General features: G+C 48.3%; 1 long non-coding RNA gene across 3 annotated transcripts; it reads right to left on the bottom strand.

Moving 5' to 3' along the window:
* Nucleotides 1-3,685: 3,685 nt before the first annotated feature.
* On the bottom strand, nt 3,686-17,840 carry LOC106986041 (uncharacterized). 3 transcript variants are annotated; one of them, XR_008289179.1, is made up of 7 exons: nt 15,476-17,840; nt 13,833-14,128; nt 13,393-13,478; nt 10,865-10,995; nt 8,782-8,932; nt 5,649-5,875; nt 3,686-3,999 (listed from the first exon to the last, which is right to left on the bottom strand). It is a non-coding gene; the product is annotated as an uncharacterized LOC106986041 (long non-coding RNA). The 3 variants fall into 3 exon arrangements; XR_008289178.1 differs by having other exon boundaries at nt 5,649-5,879; nt 7,531-8,932; XR_008289180.1 differs by lacking the exon at nt 13,833-14,128 and having other exon boundaries at nt 5,649-5,879; nt 7,531-8,932.
* Nucleotides 17,841-19,806: the final 1,966 nt, after the last annotated feature.

The following is a 19,806-nucleotide window of genomic DNA, read 5'->3' on the forward strand; positions in this document are numbered from 1 at the left end:
TATGGCCAAAGCCTTGTCCACACTCCTCGCACACTCAGGATGTCTCGGAGTGGATTCCCCGGAGAGACCATGAAACGGGGGTTGAGTGGTTTACTGGGGGAATGAAGGCAGGACTGGGCAGAGGAAGCAGCAGCCCTGCGACATGTTTGCAACCAAATCACTCAGTCCGATGGGGGCCTCTGGGTCTGAGATGACCCTCTGGGGTCATCCCTACTGGATCAAGGGTTGGAGTTCTGTCTCCCCGTATCAATCGGTCACTGCCCAGGAGCCCCCGCCGTGGGGAGGGTGAAGTTCCCTGTGGCTGCAAGCAAGTCCTAGTGAGGAACTCCTCTGTGCAGCCGCCAGGGGCGGTAATCTGACCCCTGAATGGGTCATCTGGACGGAGCTCCCCAGGATCTCCACGTACGGATTACCCTTCCGGTGTGTGAAGAAGGCTGACTGAGCACGAGAGTCTTACACCCCCTGCAAGCACACGGCTCCTCCCCGAAGGTGCCACCTGGTGCCCGCCTGCCTGCTCTTTTCCTAAGGTCTCTGAACACAGGCCGCCTCTCCCAAGTCGGCCGCTGGATGTTCAGTGAATCCGGATTTATCGCTGAAGCCCCGCCCGCGGTCCCTGCACGCACAGCACTTCCCACCTACGTGCATCCTTTTTGTTCGGTGAGGGTTGACTTACGGCTGCCGAGTTGCCCACACTCTGCACAGATAAGCCTCCTCTCCTGAATGTGTCCTTGAAGGCTGTTGAGGACCAACATGCCTCTGAAGCTTTACTCACACTCCTTGCACAGATAGGGATGCCTCCCCATCTGTCTCTCTGGTGCAGGATGAGGTTTGACTGATTAATAGAGTCCTGCCCAGGATCCACCCCCCCCCCCCCCAAACACACACACAAAAGGCTTCTTGCCTCAGTGTATCCTCTGGCGTCTGATAAGATTCAACGTGGGGCACCTGGGCGGCTCAGTCGGTTAAGCATCTGACTTCCGCTCAGGTCATGATCTCGCGGTTCGTGGGTTTGAGCCCTGTGTCAGGCTCTGTGCTGACGGCTCAGAGCCTGGAGCCTGCTTCAGATTCTGTGTCTCCTTCTCTCTCTGTTCCTCCCCTGCTCCCTCTCTCTCTCAAAAATAAATAAAAATTTTAAAAAAATTTTTTTCACATTTGAGTTATGGCTAAAGCCTCGCCCACACTCCAGGCATGCGTAGTGTTTCTCCCGGGAGCAGGAGCGTGTCCTCTGATGTCTGAGGAAGGAGGACTTCTCGCTGAAGGCTCTCACCCACACTCGCCGCAAACATAAGGCTTCTCCACAGAGTGAGTCCACTGATGTCCAATGAGGACTGACTTATTTCTAAAGCTCCGCCCACACTCCCGGCACACATAAAGCTTCTCCACTGAGCATGTCCGATGGTGTCTGATGAGGGGTGACTTCACTTTAAAGCCTCACCCGCACTCCCTGCAAACATCGGGTTTCTCCTGGAAGTGGGCCGTCTGCTCTGTAATGAGGTCTGATTTGGGGCTATGGTCTAGTTCACATTCCGTACAGCTGGCTGCTCCAGATCTTGTGGCTTTTTTCACTCCTTTGTCTGTTTGCACACGGGCTAGGGCTGAGGGGGGCCCTCTCTCGACCCGCCACGTTGCCTTCTCTAGTTCTTGCGGACCATCCTCGGGGTGGGCTGGGGAATGCGCCCAAAGTCTCCGTCTCCTCTGTCCTCGCACACCAGGGAGGCCACCTTGCCTCCCATGACCTTCTGTGTCTCCAGTGCAGCAGCTCTGAGCAGGATACTGCTGCTCTTGATGCCCTGGGCCAGGACCCCCTGGATGGGAGTGATGCCCTACACAGAAGCCCAGAAAGATCTGAGGCACATGTTGGCTGAGAAGTTGCTGGCAGGAGACGGCTAGAAGGCAGGAGGCATGGGGGTAGATTTCTGCCTTTGGTTTTGCTGAAGAGAGAGAGTTTTTCAGTTAGAGAAGCCCTCAGTGGGGCCGCTGGGCTGCTTTGCCTTATCCTAGGACAGCGCGTCTTATGGCCACATCTATAATTAGTAATAAACATACAGCACAATTTGTTCCTCACCAGTAATTCCTTCACAGTCCATTTCCGCACATTCCATTTTCTACTGCAATCCGCAAAGTCGGGCAAAATCATCTTCTACACGTGAGCGTAGGAACCTTGCGAGTAGCCACTGTGTGCTATAATCAGCTTCAATTACCCTTAGCCTTTCCTTTCTACTAAATAAGCCATCGGCACTCACAGTGATACGTACTGTCTACAGTTCAGTTCTGATGGGATGTAACAGTCTCTGTGACCTATGTGGACACCTTCATGAGTTTTCTTATTATAAAACAAGACTGATACACATAAAAAGCCACGGGGTCTGGGGCGCCTGGGTGGCCCAGTTGGTTAAGCAGCCAACTTCGGCTCAGGTCGTGATCTTGCAGTTCACGAGTTCGAGCCCCACGAAACCCGGCTCTCTGTTTCTGGAGAGTCTACAAACTAAGAATGGCTTTGAAATTGTTAAATAGTTGGGGAAAAGTCAAAAGAATAATAATATTTCATGACACATAAACCTGATACGAAATTCAGAATTCGGGGCCCGCAAATAAAGTCTTATTGGAACACAGCCTCGCTCATTCATTTACATGCTGTCTGCATTTAGCACTGCAAGGGAAGACCTGGGAACAGCCACAGACAGACCATACAGTTACTATGTGGCCCTTTTACAGAAAAAGCCGGCCAACTCCTGATCCAGGGGAATGTCCTAATTGAAAGTGTTTATCAATCTAGGTTTAAATAACCAATGTAAGTTTTTAAATAAGTGAAAACGCAAAAAATAGGACTTATGAAACGCCAAAGCCATACAAACTGACACGTAATTGTCCCTTCCACTGCAGAAGGCACCTCTCTCTTCTCTCCCCCTCGCTGACTGTGTCTCCTGTCTCACTGGCCTCCTGGCACGCTCCTCATGGCCACAGGCACATCCCTTCCTAAAGGTCTTAGCACCGAGTCCCTGCCCCTGAAATGCTCCTCCCCCACATCCCCAGAGTTCTAACTCCCTCACCACGTTATATTGTGGGTCCCATGGTCCCTCCTCATTGATTCCAAATCCCCAACTGCAAAAGTCAGCCAGCCACCCTCTCGCACTCCATACTCCTTTATCCTGCTCTAGTTTATTATGATTTTATACTATGTAGTGTTTATCACTTTCCAACCTACCATGTTATGATATTCCTGGGTATGAAGCTTATGGTTTATTGCCTGTCTCCACACACTAGAAAGTAAAGATCAGAAGGCGGTTACTAGTAAAGACTAGGAAGGGATTACTATTTTGTTACTTACGTGTTCTAAGTGTCTGGAACATTTTCTGGCACATAGTAGGTAGCCAATAAATCTCTACAATTTTTTTTAATGTTTATTTTTGAAAAAGAGACAGAGCGCAAGTGGGAGAGGGGCAGAGAGAGAGGGAGACATAGAATCTGAAGCAGGCTCCAGACGCTGAGTTCTCAGCACAGAGCCCAAGGCGGGGCTCGAACTCACCGCGAGATCATGACCTGAGCCGAAGTCAGCCGCTTAACCGACTGAGCCACCCAGGCGCCCCTCTACAATATTTTTTAATTAAAAATTTTTAAGGTTTATTCCTATTTTGAGAGAGACAGGGACAGAGACAGAGCACTAGCGGGGCAGGGACAGAGAGAGAGAGGGAGACACAGACTCTGAAGCAGGCTCCAGGCCCTGAGCTGTCAGCACAGACAGAGCCCGATGCAAGGCTGGAACTCAGGAACAGGGAGATTATGACCCGAACCAAAGTCAGACGCCCAACTGACTGAGCCACCAAGGCGTCCCAAATCTCGACAATATAAATAAAGGAAAGAACACAGCCTCACCCAACAGAGCAGATTCCTGTAATTCTCCAGCATCACTTCTTTGTGTAAGTTCCTCTGCTCAGAGCTCAGTCCCTTCCATTCTGAATCTGTGAAGATCATAGCCACATCCTGGAATGTAACCGGCACCTACAAATAAGCAGTAAGTTAACGGACAGCAAATCACCATCCGTTTTCTTTTGTTTTTTTTTTTAATTTTTTTTTTAATGTTTATTTATTTTTGAGACAGGGAGAGACAGAGCATGAACAGGGGAGGGTCAGAGAGAGGGAGACACAGAATCTGAAACAGGCTCCAGGCTCTGAGCGGTCAGCACAGAGCCCGACGCGGGGCTCGAACTCACGGACCGCGAGATCATGACCTGGGCCGAAGTCGGACGCTCAACCGACTGAGCCACCCAGGCGCCCCAACCATCCATTTTCTCAGAGTGAGAGGTGTTATCGGTGGCCCTGGAGAGCCCAGATATGTGAGAAATTGATCTAGTTCTCTGAAAGCACACGGTTCTCCCTATAAAGCTCTTCTAGGCATTCCTAGGCTTTGTGTTAAAATCTGAGGGACGCACAGCTGATGCATGAAACACACTTCTGGCCCTCAGACGCTTGGGATTTCCTCGCAGAAATGATCGGTGACTCAACCTGCAAACCTCAAGCAGTGCCGGGGAAAGTGACCTTGAGGATCATTCTGGGGGAATTCTGAGGTGGAAGCACGGGGCTTGTGCTGGGCATCGGGGGATGATGAAGATTTAGCGGAGAAAACGGAACAATCTTCAGCTATAGAGAAAAGCGGGAGTGAACAGACGGGGACCACAGGGAGAATGTTTGAGGGATGCAGGTCACTAAGTGGGATCTGTAAAAAGCTGTCTTTGCCTGCTATTTTAAAAATAAAGTCCTGGGGCGCCTGGGTGGCTCAGTCGGTTAAGCAGTTAAGCATCTGACTCTTGATTCTGGCTCAGGTCATGATCTCATGGTTCTTGAGCTCCAGCCCCAGGTCTGGCTCTATACTGACAGCACAGAGACTGCTTGGGATTCTCTCTCTCTCTCTCTCTCTCTCTCTCTCTCTCTCTTTCTGCCCCTCCCCCGTGCCCACTCTCTCTCCCTCTCTCTCAAAATAAATAAACTTTATAAAAAAGCCCCTAATGCTTCACTCATCACGTAGCGCAGTATGTCACATATGCAAAACAGCTGGCAAGGGGAATGGCAGGGATCTTCAAGGAAAGGGACACTTACAGATCATTTCATCTTTTTCAAAAATCTGACGCTTTATCAAGATATAATTCAAAATTTACGGCTTCATAAAACTCACCCCTTCCTTTCAAGTACAGGCACCCCTTGCTTTGCACGGTTCCGATGTGCACAAATCGGAGTTGCCACGGTTTAGCTGAATAACACCAGACCCCAACCACAATGGTTCAAACGTCAGTTACTGCGATATGGTGACCGCAAGCGTGAGCTCTGCCGCTAGCTCTCCAGTCCGCCAATCACTATGTAAGTGACAGATGGCGTCGTGACCAGTAACCAATCACATCACTTCTTGGGAAGGCTCCCTTCCCGCAGCTCCCCTTTGCTAGAAGGCCACCGTCTATGTGCTGGCCTATTTCTGTACCCTCTTCTGTGCCACTGGTCTACCCGTCTGTCTTTATGCCAATCCCCTGCTGCCTTAATGACACTGGCACCATGACAGATCTTTCTCCAGCTTTGGTTCTTCTTCAAGAATACCCTGGCTAGTTGGGGCCTTTGCGTATGAAAACAAACTGCAGTGCAAAATGAGGTACGAATCTTACCACAAACGAATCCCAGACACAAGGTTGAATAAAAGAAGCCAAACGCGGAAGAGTGCGGACGATGTGATGACATTCATTAGAAACCAAATAGGAAGCGTAATCTGTGATGCTAGGGGTCAGGATAGAGTTATCCTCGGGGGAGACTGGAGGACTGGAAGGCTTACACGCATGTAATGCTCACAAGTGACAGTGTTCTGCATCTCGATCTGGTCCCATGGCTATGTTCGCTTTCTGAAAATCAGAGTACATTTTTTTAATGTTTATTTGTTTTTGAGAGAGAGAGCGCAAGCAGGGGATGGGCGGGGGGGGGGGGGGGGGGAGGGAGGGACAGCGGCTCTGAAGCGGGCTCTGCGCTGACTGTGGAGAACCTGAAGCAGGTTTGAACTCACAAACCGTGAGATCATGACCTGAGCCCACGTCAGATGCTCAACCGACTGAGCCACTGAGGCGCCCTGAGTACATTTTTGAACTACGCACGTTGTTATCTATTACACTTCCATCAAATTTCAAACAAACAGAAACACCTTACCCTGGCCGGGCGAGAGAGTTCGTGCTTTCCTGACATTTAAATTGCTTCTTTCCCAGAAAACTGCTGACGACAGCATTCCATATGCGTCATTCGTCAAATAATACAGACCCGTTCCTGAGGGTTGGAAAATATGCTCCCACATTTTTTAGATTGGGATTTATGTTGCAGCAAGAAGGCTATTCAACACATTAGAAGCTATAGGAGCTTAGGAGTCAAGGAAAACCGGGTTTAAATCCTGGCTCCACCGTGTGGTAGAGGAGTGTGGCCAGGTACCAGTCACACGCCCCTCCAGGCCAGACTTTCTCCTTCTGAAATAAATTGTATTACCACCACCACCACCCTTTTACAGCTGTTATTAAGAATTACTGAGCCTGGGTGGCTCAGTCGTCTAAGCGTCCAACTTCGGCTCAGGTCATGATCTCACAGCTCGTGAGTTCGAGCCCCACATCGGGCTCTGTGCTGACAGCTCGGAGCCTGGAGCCTGCTTCGGATTCTGTGTCCCTCTCTCGCTCTCCCCCTCCTCGCTCATGCTCTCTCTCCCAATCTCTCTCTCTACGAATAAATAAAACATTAAAAAAATTTTTTCAAAGGAATTATGGAAGAAATGTTATCATGTCCAAGACTTGTCTCTAAAATAATCCAATGAGGGACGTGAGGGATCGAAATGGCATAAGACTGGCCATTATAGGTGACTACTGAAGCTGTATTGACGGGACCCGAGGCCTTATTACAACTTTGCTCCTACTTCTCTGTATGTTCCAAAACTTCAGCGATAACAAGGTAGAAGAAAGATGTCCAGAGCACGATAGCATTAGATAGGGTGGATATGGGGTCAAACTTGATAGTGCATTTAGAATGTTCAATAGTCGGTTTTTCAAAAATACCCCGCGTGTTGAAAAGTCTCCTGAACCCTTAATATTAATCTTGGGTACATTTTTCAACAAAGACAATCAAACACACCAACGCAGGAGCCGCTCATGATGAAGTGAGTCAGTGTCTGACGCAGGCATGGACGACCGCCTTTCCCCTTTTCACGAGAGAGAATAGATGGTGTTCTCTGGGAAACCAGCCAGCATTTCGGGGAGGGCGGTGGGGAAGTAACCCACCTCCCCAGCATTTGGGGCTTGTCCTCTTTCTCGGAGCCGGTCAGTAGCACAAGAAGGCAGCCCCGGTGAAAGGGGCAGCAGCAGCTGTGGGGCGCCAGGCGGCCCATGGGCATTTCCAAGGCAGCGACTCTGGGCCCCGCAGGGAGGAAGGAGCCCCTGGGCGCACCTGTGGTCACTGGGGCGCTCTTCCTGAACCCGAGCTCGCTTCCCCCCACCACGGTGCCTCTCCAGACCCACCAGCTCTCACCTTCTGCTGTATGATTTTGATCTGTGTCTTCATGGCCTCAAGTGCCCTCCAGAGGCAACACCTGCCCCCAGGTCCTGCTCGCAGTGGGCAGAAGGATCAGGCGATGTCGGGGCCCCACGGATAGCCCGGAGTCTGCCTTGAAACTCTGCCAGAGGGCCGGGGAGAAGTTACTTCGTCTCAACTTCTGCTGCCTGGGGTGACTTCTCAGAGCCTTACTTGTGAAAGCCCATCTTGCTTCCACGAAGCCAGGACCTGGGCGATGGAAAAGTCACTCAACGTTGCCGGGAGCTGTACCATGGGCCCTGAGCCCATGCCTCCTGGACAGGGGCCCTGTCCTCTCACGTCTCCTCATTCAACATGGCGCCTCGGGCTTCAGGACTTCTAGGATTTCTTTACTTCACCCCTTTCCAGCCTCTACGCCCTCAAGTCTGTCCCCCGCCCCTCTTGCTCAGCTGTCAAAATATACAATTCCTATCCACCCTCACGCTGCGGATTCAAACTCCATGTCTCTGCTCCCTGGAGCGTGAGTCAGAGTGAAGACGTGGCATAATGCCTGTGGATAAAGAGGCGCAGAATGTCTCCTCCCAGACCAATCTGGGCATGCAGAACTCAGCTCCCGCCTCCCTTGGCCCTGGTTCCAGCTGTGTTCAATCCCATGTCCCTGAACTCTTGAGGGCTCGGGGTCTCAACTGAGTTCTTCCTCTTTAGGTCATGCTCCAGGCCTCACAGTGACTCTGTGAAGGTAACCCCCACCTTCCTTATCACATGGCCTTATCAGAACAGTGCATCTGTGTCTCCAGATGAACCCAAGAGGAGATCCTCCATTCATGCGGTCCCAAAGGAGGCAGGTGGCGTCGAAGCTAAACTACCATCAGAAGCAACTCGGACGGCCCGCCCAGGATCTCAGCCCCGAGGACTGTGGTCGCCCTGTTGCCAGTACTCTTTGGAGGCTGGCCAGGTCCCCCTTAGGATTCATCCCTTAATTCCATAGGCAGAGACTCACTCCCTCTTCTGTCCAACCTGGGCATCTCACCTTCTTCATACCACGTTGCAAAGTTTCTATTTATTTGACTACCTTCACTATATTCTGAGCCTCTTGTAAGAAGAAACATATCTCAGTCATTTTGCTAATCCTAGGGACTAGGATAAAAGAGGCCTTTATGGTGGATTTTTACCACTGTTCCCAATTATTTATTTCTCTATACAAAGACGGCACCTCCCTGCCCCTGACATCAGGCTTGGCCTTGTGACTTGCCTTGGGCGATGAAATGTGACTGAAGGCCGCCGTGCCACTTCTAAGCACTGCCTGATTCCACCATCACTCACGTTCTGAAAGAAGCATGTCCCCAGAAGGGGCTTTGGTTTCTACTGTAAATGATCACGGTGCAGAGCCAAAGCTGACCTACAAAGGAAGAGGAATTAGACTGGGGTTAAGGTCAGATAGCTGGGTGGGCCACGGAGAGTTGGGGGTCACGTGTCACTGCAGCACAGCTTGGCCTAAGCTGATAGAGCCCTCTGCTCCTAGTAATACCAACATCTATAAAACGAGTACTGTCCAGAGCTCATGAATCCTTACCACATAGCCAAGAGGAAGGCACTGCTATTCTTTCCATCTCACAGAGGGGCAAGCTAAGGCACTCAGAGGTCGGTTGATGTGTCCTTAAGATCATAGCTACCAAGCGTCAGGGCCAAGCCTAGAATCCAGAATTCTCATTCCAAAGCCCGTTCCTTTCAGCGTTGCTATAGTAATGCTAAATGAAAATGCCGAGAGCAAGCGTATGTCCACAGGGTTCTGAGTTCGCCCTGAAGGAGACAGGACCCTCAGAGCAAAAGGGAGGAGGGGTCAGGATGGGCCAAGTTATTCTGGAGTGACAAATGCTTCCCCCCAGATCTCCGTGGCTTAGAGTTATGAAGTTTCTTTCTCACCCCGGCTCTGTGTCCATCATGTGTCATCTGCAACTGTGCTCAAAGCCATCTTCAGTCCAGGACCACGGCTGCCGGGACCGCCTCTGTTTGGAAAACAGTCAGTAGGAATGATAGAGGGAAATGTAAGATAGAGAACGGTACTCACGCTCTTACCAACTCTACCCAAAGTGACACCTCGGATATAGCTCATTAGCAAATCGAGACACATGGTCACTTCTGAGTTCAATAGGGCAGGGAGAGACCACATAAGAGGGATGTCAGGATGTCCGGGAAACGTTGACATGGCATTCCACTACAGGGTCAAAAGGCCATAAATTGATTGTCCGCCTCCCCCAGGCCCCACTGTGATTGGCAGTTCAGTGTGCTGGGATGTGTGGCTGTGCCCAGGCCATAAGACTAAAGGCACGATTCCTTACACTTGCCACACCATTAAGAACAAGCAGGGATGCCGACCAGGAGAACAGGGCTCTGTCACAGAAGACCTACAGCCGTGAACATTATGCTGCCACTCAGAGCGTAAGGCAGAGGGGGCCCAGCCAGCCAAGAAGGGGCTCTGCAGGGAAGGGGGCAGGGCGGCCAAGAGAGAGAAGGAGAGAAGAGAAAGGAAAAGACTAGGAGAAATGGGGGATTTCCTAGAAGAACAGAAATTGCCCAAAATCGAGTCCAAAAAAAAAAAAAAAAGCAACCAATTATTAACCGAAAAAGAAAAGCAAAGGACAAAGGTCTCTCCCAAAGGCACGGGCCTCAGACCATGTTATTGGCCAATTCCAGCAACACTTCGAGGAATAGGTCATTCTGTAATAAAGCTTAAGTGCCCCAAAGCATTAAAACCAGCTTCCTAGCTCATTCATCAAGGACACCAAGAGCAAGCAAGGACCCCACAGAAGAAAGAAAACCAGGGGTCAATGCCACTTATAAAACGAGGTGCAGGGGCGCCGGGGTGGCGCAGTCGGTTAAGCGTCCGACTTCAGCCAGGTCACGATCTCATGGTCCGTGAGTTCGAGCCCCGCATCGGACTCTGTGCTGACAGCTCGGAGCCTGGAGCCTGTTTCCGATTCTGTGTCTCCCTCTCTCTCTGCCCCTCCCCCGTTCATGCTCTGTCTCTCTCTGTCCCAAAAATAAATTAAAAACGTTGAAAAAAAAATTAAAAAAAAAAAAAGAAAGAAAAAAAATAAAACGAGGTGCAAAAGTTCTAAATAAAACGTTGGCGAACTGGATCCAGCTGTGCCTTCAAGAAATAAGACTACATCGTCACCAAGTAGACTTTATCCCAGGAAGGGACAGGACGGTGTAGTGTCAGAAAACCTACTAGGTGAGGAAAACTTCCTTCTTTTAGTAAGCTGATTGTGTATGTGTGTCTGTGTGTATGTGTGTGCATATGTATAAATATGTGGTAAAATATTTCTACCTGAGAATCTTCCTGCTAACATACGACCCAGTTGTCAACATTTTGGTCTACTGGTTCTATCACATCTATCCATCCATACTGGCGAGTACGTGGACATTCAGAACAGCAAACTTTTCAACTTTTCTGCATGCCTGTAAAACGTCAGAAGAAAACGTTGGGGGCAAATGGGATCCAAAAAGACTTCCATATTCACACGGTCTATGAACGAGTGTAAAACACCAACTTCAATCTGCACATTGCTATTTCCCAGAGAAACCAATTTAACATTGTCTTGTTCTCCCAACGGTAAAGAAATACATCTCTTACGCCATTGTAAGAGACCTCAAGGATGAGACGCTACGGCTAGAAAGAAAGTGCGATGTGAAACCTGCAGAAAACACTGTCAGCACGACTTGGGTCCTAAAATGCTACGTCTCAACAACACCTCAGGACGGGATCTTGTGTCAGCGACGTTCGATTGTAACAGGTGTCCCTGAGATGGAAACTGCCACAGTTTTTTTATACAGTGCAACCAGATTCGCCACACACTGTCTTCTGTTTGCCAAGTCCACTGTGACCAATCTATTCCCTTATAAAAAATATGAACACATGAAGTGCATAATCTTCCTCAGGCTCCTGTGGAATTACGGAAGAGTCGGCTTTAAGGGATCTCCGTTTCCCACTAACCATTTGATTTGATACAACACAAGAACATTCCAACTTGCTCTGCCTTCTGGGTCAGCACTTTTTTCTCAGGATCTCTCCAGCTATTATTTATTTGTTCCAAAGCCGGTAACGACGATGTTTCAAGTACACTGACCCTGTGTTGGTCTGGTAGCAATTCAAACTGGGTAACCGCGGAACGCTTAGCCTAGGGACTAGTTACGAAGGTGTGAGCAGAGTTAGGGGAAAACAAACAGATGCTTTAGCACCACGGCTGCTTACGAGAGCCCAGGGTCTCGACCAACGCCAGGTCTAAAGGTGGAGGGAGCAGTTACCAGGTTCAGGAGCTAGAGTCATTGAGAGAGGGTTGTTTGGCAGAAGTTTTGGCTTTCGGCAGAGGTACACCATTAACCCGTGGTGACCCAGTAGGGAGGGAGCCATTGGAATAAAATACACAGAAGCAACAGAGGTTAACAAAGCTATCTGAACCAAATCTCCTTCTGAAGCAAATGAGTAATTATGGGATATGCTAATTCCATCAACCCCCGTGGACTAGAAAATCTAGAATTTTGGTATAGAAGTAAGGAGACACAAATGTGATACTCAAAAGGTTAGGTAACATCCCAGTAATCCTGAATTTGGATCAGGAATATCAGTGTGAAGAATGAGGTACTTCTTAGCTCTGTCCCCTGCCAAAGGCTACAGTGACCAATTCAACTGCAGTGCCCATCCCTGATTTCCAGACTGTAGCCTTTTTTTTTTTAAGTTTATTTATTTATTTTTGAGAGAAGAGGGTGCAAGTGGGACAGGAGCAGAGAGAGAGAGAGAGAATCTCAAGCAGGCTCTGCACTGTCTGTTAGCACGGGGAGCCCAAAGTAGGGCTCGAATTCACTGTGAGATCACGGCCTGAGCCAAAATCAAGAATCAGATGCTTAGGACGCCTGGGTGGCCCAGCCGGTTGAGCATCCGACTTCGGCTCAGGTCATGATCTTGCAGTTCATGAGTTCGAGTCCCACATGGGGCTCTGTGCTGACAGCTCAGAGCCTGGAGCCTCCTTCAGATTATGTGTCTGCCTCTCTCTCTGCCCCTCCCCTGCTCATGCTCTGTCTCTCTCTTTCTCTCTCTCAAAAATAATAAACATTAAATTAAAAAAAAAAAAAAGAGTCAGATGTTTAACTAACTGAGCCACCAAGATACCCCCAGACTGTGGTCTTGACTTAATATTTCCCATTAAAAGAAATACGTGCTTCCAGAAAAAAGAAAATGGCTTATGCCTGATTTGTTGCAGGAAATGTACAAGATGAGCCTGAAATATCTTGACATACCAGAAAGCAAGGATTTACAAAGACTCTTTAGAATCATATCACTATGACTTCGTGGTTAACTAGATAAGGCTGCCAATGGCCAGAGATGGGACAATGTTAGTTTTAACAAGAATATGACTCGCAATAGATTGAAACCCATCAGATGTGTTCAAACCTACGAGTTTATAATATTTTTTAAAATAAAGGTCAACTTCTAATAACAGGTAACCAATTCACTTTCTTGAAAACTCGTTAAATGAAAGATTGAAGCATTTAATCTCCTTCCCGATATGAATCGTGCCTCTGGGTAATCAAATAGTAGATGAGGGGAAGTGTCTCCTTATAATATTATTCCAGCGAAGACAAGAAAATGACAGAATTAGCATATCACCATTTTACATTCCTCAGTGAATGAACACATCTAGGCATTGCGAATCAAGAACGGCTAACATCAAAGAAAACCAAAAGCAGATGTTATATGCATCCTGATAAAAGCATACATCACTTAGATTTTTTTCAAAGGGATTGAACCTAAGTGTGATGAAACTCCACACCAAATGTGGGGGAAATACAAAGGAATACCTTTATCTGCAATGAGAATATATCAGCAAAATCCAGCCTGCAGGAACCTCTACATATCAAACGGTCTTGGTCCTTCAACAGATAAACTGGCAGAAAAGGAAGAGGATGAAAGAACCTATAAATTTTAATTTTTTTTTAATGTTTTATATATTTTTGAGAAACATGGAGAGACAGAGACAGAGACAGAGAGAATGAGCAGGGGAGGGGCAGACAGACAGGGAGACACAGAACCGGAAGCAGGCTCCAAGCTCTGAGCTGCCAGCACAGAGCCTGATGCGGGGCTTGAACCCACGAACTGTGAGCTCACGACCTGAGCCAAAGTGGGACACTTATCCAACTGAGCCACCCAGGTGCCCCAAGAATCTATAAATTTTAAAAGACAACATTTTAAAAATCACTACTAGATTTTTTTTTTTTTTAAGATAAAAAACTTAGGGTACCTCAGTTGGTTGAGAGTCCAACTCTTGTTCAGCTCAGGTCATGATCCCAGGGTCATGAGATCGAGCCCCATGTTGGGCTTTGCGCTGAGTGTGGAGCCGGCTTAAGATCCTCTCCCTCGGGGTGCCTGGGTGGCTCAGTCGGTTGAGCGTCCGACTTCAGCTCAGGTCATGATCTCACGGTTTGCGGGTTTGAGCCCCGCGTCGGGCTCTGTGCTGACAGCTCGGAGCCTGGAGCCGTCTTCGGATTCTGTGTCTCCCTCTCTCTCTCTGCTCGTACGCTGCCTCTCTCTTTCACTCTCAAAAATAAAGAAAACGTTAAAAAAAATTCTCTCTCTTTGCTCCTCTCCCCTACTCCCGCACTCCATCTCTCTTTAAATAAATCAGTAAATATAAAAATAGCAAAATAAAAGGTAAAAAAGCTAACCTATGAAGTTTAGAGATGCTTACTCAGGTGACGGACCTTAGAGACACTCAGGGAAAGTTGCTTTTGAAGGGAGGGACAAAGTTGTGACTGGGGACCATCTGGGGAGACCAACAAAGCACTACTTTTTGACCTGGGTGTTCACTTCCTGTTCGTTCTACACTATCCCTTCTGTGCGCTTTACTTCCTGTGTTGTATTTTATAATAAAAATGAAATTCTACAATGAATTCTACAATTCATTTTATAATAAAAATGAAATTCTACAAAATAAAACCCGTGTAAGTGCAGCAACAGACAGTAAGTGGACCAGAACAGAGAGCCCACACATTCTTGGGGTTTTAGGTAATACAGCCTCTCAACACAGCTAGGAAAGGATGGCCTCTTCGTGAAAGAGTTCAGACAAGCCGCTGTCAGATTGGAAGTTAGATTCCTAGCTCACACCTTGCATAAAAATAAATTCCAAGTAGTGTGAGAGCTAAAGATTAGAAAGAAACAAAAATACAGCCATTTAGAAACATACAGGGGAACATACAGAGGCCCTTGGGGAAAGACAGATCTTTAAAAAAAAAAAAAAAAAATCCAGAAGCCATTAAGGAAGAGGTGAATACATATCAATTACTACATATCAATTAAATACTGCCATTTAGGGGTGCCTGGGTGGCTCAGTCGGTTAAGCGTCCAACTTCGGCTCAGGTCATGATCTCGCGGTCCGTGAGTTCGAGCCCCGCGTCGGGCTCTGTGCTGACAGCTCAGAGCCTGAAGCCTGTTTCAGATTCTGTGTCTCCCTCTCTCTCTCTGCCCCTCCCCTGTTCATGCTCTGTGTCTCTCTGTCTCAAAAATAAATAAACGTTAAAAAAAAAAATTTTAAAAAAATACTGCCGTTTAACCAAAGACACCTCTAGGAAACGTGGGGAGAAGACACCTCTAGGAAACGTGGGGAGGGCATAAACATGTATGTGTGTATTTAATCTCTGATCGTCTTTACATCAAAAAAAATGCCAGAAGGATACACAGAAAGTTAACAAAACTGATTATCTATGGGAAATAAATCTGTCTTGAAAGTGTCTTAGAATCCAAAAAAAACAAAACAAAACAAAAACAAAAACAAAAAAAACTTCAATAGTTGAATTTAAAATTAGCAAGGTGGCAGGATTTAAAGGGTCAATATACAAACATCAATTGTCCTTTTATAAATACTGACAGAAATAGTTGGAAACTTACCTTTTAAAAAACATTTCCAGGGGTGCCTGGGTGGCTCAGTCGGTTGAGCGTCCGACTTCGGCTCAGGGCATGATCTCGCGGTCCGTGAGTTTGAGCCCCGCATCGGGCTCTGTGCTGATGGCTCAGAGCCTGGAGCCTGCTTCCAATTCTGTGTCTCCCTGTCTCTCTGCCCCTTCCCTGCTCATGCTCTGTCTCTCTCTGTCTCAAAAATAAATGAAAACATTAAGAAAAAAAATTTTTTTTAAACATTTCCAAATGCATCCCGGACACAGACGGATGGGAATAAACTTACAGAGAAATGTTGCTGGGACAAGGATGGTGGTAATCTGGTCCGGGGTAATATTCTCTGTAAAGGCTCCTGCCCTTAAATCAGTCCTGGATCCTAGGGGACCGAGCAAGGCATCTGAGCCTCAAATGGGACACTGTAGGACACAAGATGTCAGAATAGGCAAAGGAAACCGGCCCATGATGCGGAGCTCGGAAGACACTGTAGGAATGTAAAGGGTGAGTGGTACACAGCCAAAAGTGGGCTGTCAGGAGCCCAGAAGCCCTCTCTTTCTCTACCAGTCCTCCCTGGGCAAGAAGGGATACAGCAGGTGGCAAGGATGAAAGAAGCAGGGTGAGAACCTCAGTTCTGTCTCCCAGCACCCAGATACCCGGCTAGAAATCCCCAAGTTTCAGTGAGGAGTGCTCCTCTTCCTTTCAAGGCAAAAGAAAAAGAAAGCCTCAGATCTGCCAGAGAAGAACGTGGACAGCTTCTGAGGGACAGAGTTGGGTATGGGCATCACTACACAACCTGCCCTGATAGGCTCTTATTAAATAGGGAACTGAGGGGTTCCTGGGTGGCGCAGTCGGTTAAGCGTCCGACTTTGGCTCAGGTCACGATCTCGCGGTCCGTGAGTTTGAGCCCCACGTCAAGCTCTGGGCTGACGGCTCAGAGCCTGGAGCCTGTTTCCAATTCTGTGTCTCCCTCTCTCTCTGCCCCTCCCCCATTCATGCTCTGTCTCTCTCTGTCCCAAAAATAAATAAACGTTAAAAAAAATTTTTCTTTTAATAAATAAATAGGGAACTGATCCTTTTTCTATCTATGGGCCTCAAGGTGTAATATTATTATGAATAGTTAACGTTTACATAAGCTAGGTCTTGGGATAAACTGAGGCAGTTATAAATCTCGCTCAAGCTGACAAAGCTACAAAATCCCTAGATTTGAACTCTAGCTGCAGAGTGCCAAGGCAGTTGGGTCAGTGGTCATGTCACTAGTGGTCAAGCCCTGTGGGGTGTGACAGTACCCAAAGTGTATCCACACATAGGGTTGAGGGGATGTATATGAAATAAGACTGGCTGCCAATTAATAAATGTTGAATATAACGATAGGTCCATGGTGGGGGGGGGAGGGGTCCACTGTACTATTCTACTGGTAGGTTTACAGTTTGTCCTTGCCAAAAAATTAAAAATAAAATTATAGTCCTGACACCTGGGCCCCATAGGATGCCAGAGGAGATTTGGATAATCGCCCAACAGCCCTCAAAGTTTCCCACTAAGTTCCAGGCAACAGGTTTGACCCCCAAGCACAAGGGAGAAGCAGACAAGGGGGAATCAGCCAAACTGGCCACCCACATTACAAACAAACCCGAGATCCCTGCCACAAAGCAGAATGCCTAGACAAACCTTGGGACCACAGGTCCCAGAGCAGCAGACCTGCCCTTAGTCAAAAAGCTGCTTAGATGTAAGCCCCAGCGATGCAGTCCACCATCACTGATAGACGTGTGTCCCAGGCCAAAATCTGCCCCACCCCCTAAAAACCCAGGGACTCTAGACACTCCCCCCATAACTCCCTAAGTGTATCTATTATACCGACATCAAGCTCGTCTCCACCCATCCCCAACAAACCAACGCACAGTGAGGCCTGAGAAGTTCCACAAACACCCTGATTATGGGCCCGGAATAGTAAAGAAGCCCCCTTCGGCCCCACCAAAAACCACCAACCAACCCAAAGCTTGACATTCTCTATCAGTCCCGGGTTTCCACAACTACACCGAAACGCAGGACCCAAGTAAGTGCTTCCCCACCAAAACACACCCGAGCATATATGGCCCTAGGCGCGCCTTCACCGCCCCCCCCCCCCCAGGGGATGTTTGTTATTTGGCCCTGGCTGAACTCATCCCCACACCCAAATAAACTCAGAGGATGCACGCTGGAGCTCCCCCCATTCGGAAATTGTTTGGCTCTGAATATATCCACCCCCTTCAAAAATGAAAAGTTGTGGAGTTCCATGTCACTCGTCCCAGTCGGGAAAGGAGGTTCCGCGCAGCGCCCAGCAACTCAGGGATTCAGGGCTGGCTGAGCGTCACCCTACTCCCCCGCCCCAAATGCGCCCCCCCACCACACCTCCTAACATTGAACCCCCCAACCCGCGGGCCTGAGCCGCCGCACTCCCCATTCTAGACTTGTCCCAGACCCTAGGCCCTCCCTGTCCCCATTTGGAAGGATCTCTCGGGGCCAAGGACGGGGGCCGGCTTCGGTCACCGGGGCCGGCGGGACCGTCCAGCCAGCCCTCGGCCCCGGCCGGTCTTCGCCAAAACTACACTTCCCAGAATCCCCGCAGGCACCGCCCCCCGTGGGGGCCAACGCAGCAGCTTCTGGTTCCCGCGGTTGATTCACTAGGACAATGGCTATTGCAACGACAGCCTACGCATAAAATACCCCGGCGTGAAACAGGCACTGGCTTCTGTGCAAAATCGCTCCTCCTCTGCCCCTTCTCCGGAGAAACTACACTCCCCAGAAGCTACTGCGGCAGCTCTGTACACGACTTCCCGATCCAGATCCTCGGTGGGAGGGCGGGGGTCTTCGCCTCTCGAGGCATTTTGGTTTGGCTACCGGCCCGGGTTTTTGCATTTCAGCTTTGTTTGCTTTCCTCCCGGGACAGAGGTGAACTCCCTAGCCTTAGGCTCTGTGACATACACACCACCCTCTCTGAGCGCCGTCAAATGTAACAAATGGTATAGCCACTTTGGAAGACAGCTGCCAGTTATTTATAAAACTAAACATACTCTTAACCACATGATCCAGCAAATGTGGTCCTTGGTGATGTGATGTGGACCTGGAGCGAGCTGTCAAGAAAGAATTCTTGAGAGGTTTGGGGTGCAAAAAAGTGCTTTCGTTATAGCACAGGGACATAACCCACGGGCTATAAGAGCTGCACTGTGCTTGTGAGGAGGGATTGATTGTATAGTTTTAAGTTGGGGGGTGGGAAGAGATAAAGGAAGTCTCTATAGAGATTTACATTTGTTAAAGAAGACTTACAGGATCCTGGAGGTCCAGATAATGCCAAGCTAAGTTTGCTTGTTATTTCTAGCAAAGCATGAAAAGAGGCAGTTGTGAGTTCCTTGAGGAATACCATACTTTGCCTGTCTCGGGTATTTATCGATGGGCTGCAAGTCGTAAGGAAATTTAATTTTATCTACATTTCTTTCGCCTTCGTTCTCCTCATCGGTTATGACACTTATAAAAATGAGCTCAGAATCACATATCAATTTTCAATAAATTTTCAAATGTAGTCAAAAGCACTCAAAAGATTTCTTATTGTGACGCGGAGGAATTAGAATAAACCAAAGCAGGATTTGTATCAACAACCCCATAATCACACACTATGTTAAAAAATCCTTTTCGTTGAGAGGTAAAGTGCACCAAGAGTCTAAGAGTATTTGTGAAATCAGCTCAGAATCACTTATTATTCTCCAAGGAACATTCAAAAGTATTCCAAAAGACAGAAGTATTCAAAAGCACTGAAACTCCTTTTTTTTTTTTCTTGTTAAAATTAGCATAACTAGATAAATAGTGACAACTTCAGACACGTGTATCTTCTGGAGCCTCTCTTTTACATTCTCTAGTTTTCTAATCATACCTAGTTATGTAGTTCTGGATTATCTTGTTATCTCTACTAGTGCTAGCTCTCACTAGTTACATTGTTATGCCCAGAATTCGTGATCCCCAAAGACCACTAGGGAGCCGAGTCCGATGCAAAAGCAAAGAGCCTTTATTCGAGCTAGCTCGAGCTCAATCCCCTACCTGCACCGACGCAGCGGTGAGATACCAGGGAAAGAGAGCGAGTTTCAAAAGGACAAAGGTTTTATTGGGGCCTGGGGGCAGTTGGTGAGGTAATGGCTATGGCCTCAGCCGATTGGCTGGGGAAGGGTCCTGGGGAAGGGTCGAGTCCTGTTAGGCAGGTGAGGGGGGGGGGTTACTCAAGGGGAGGAGGTGTGGTCAAGGTGAAGGACACAGAACAAGATGGAGTCGGCTGGCGTAGGCCCGCCCTTTCAATATTAACAAGG

Source organism: Acinonyx jubatus, chromosome A3 (assembly GCF_027475565.1).
Source record: "Acinonyx jubatus isolate Ajub_Pintada_27869175 chromosome A3, VMU_Ajub_asm_v1.0, whole genome shotgun sequence".
Taxonomy (NCBI): domain Eukaryota; kingdom Metazoa; phylum Chordata; class Mammalia; order Carnivora; family Felidae; genus Acinonyx; species Acinonyx jubatus.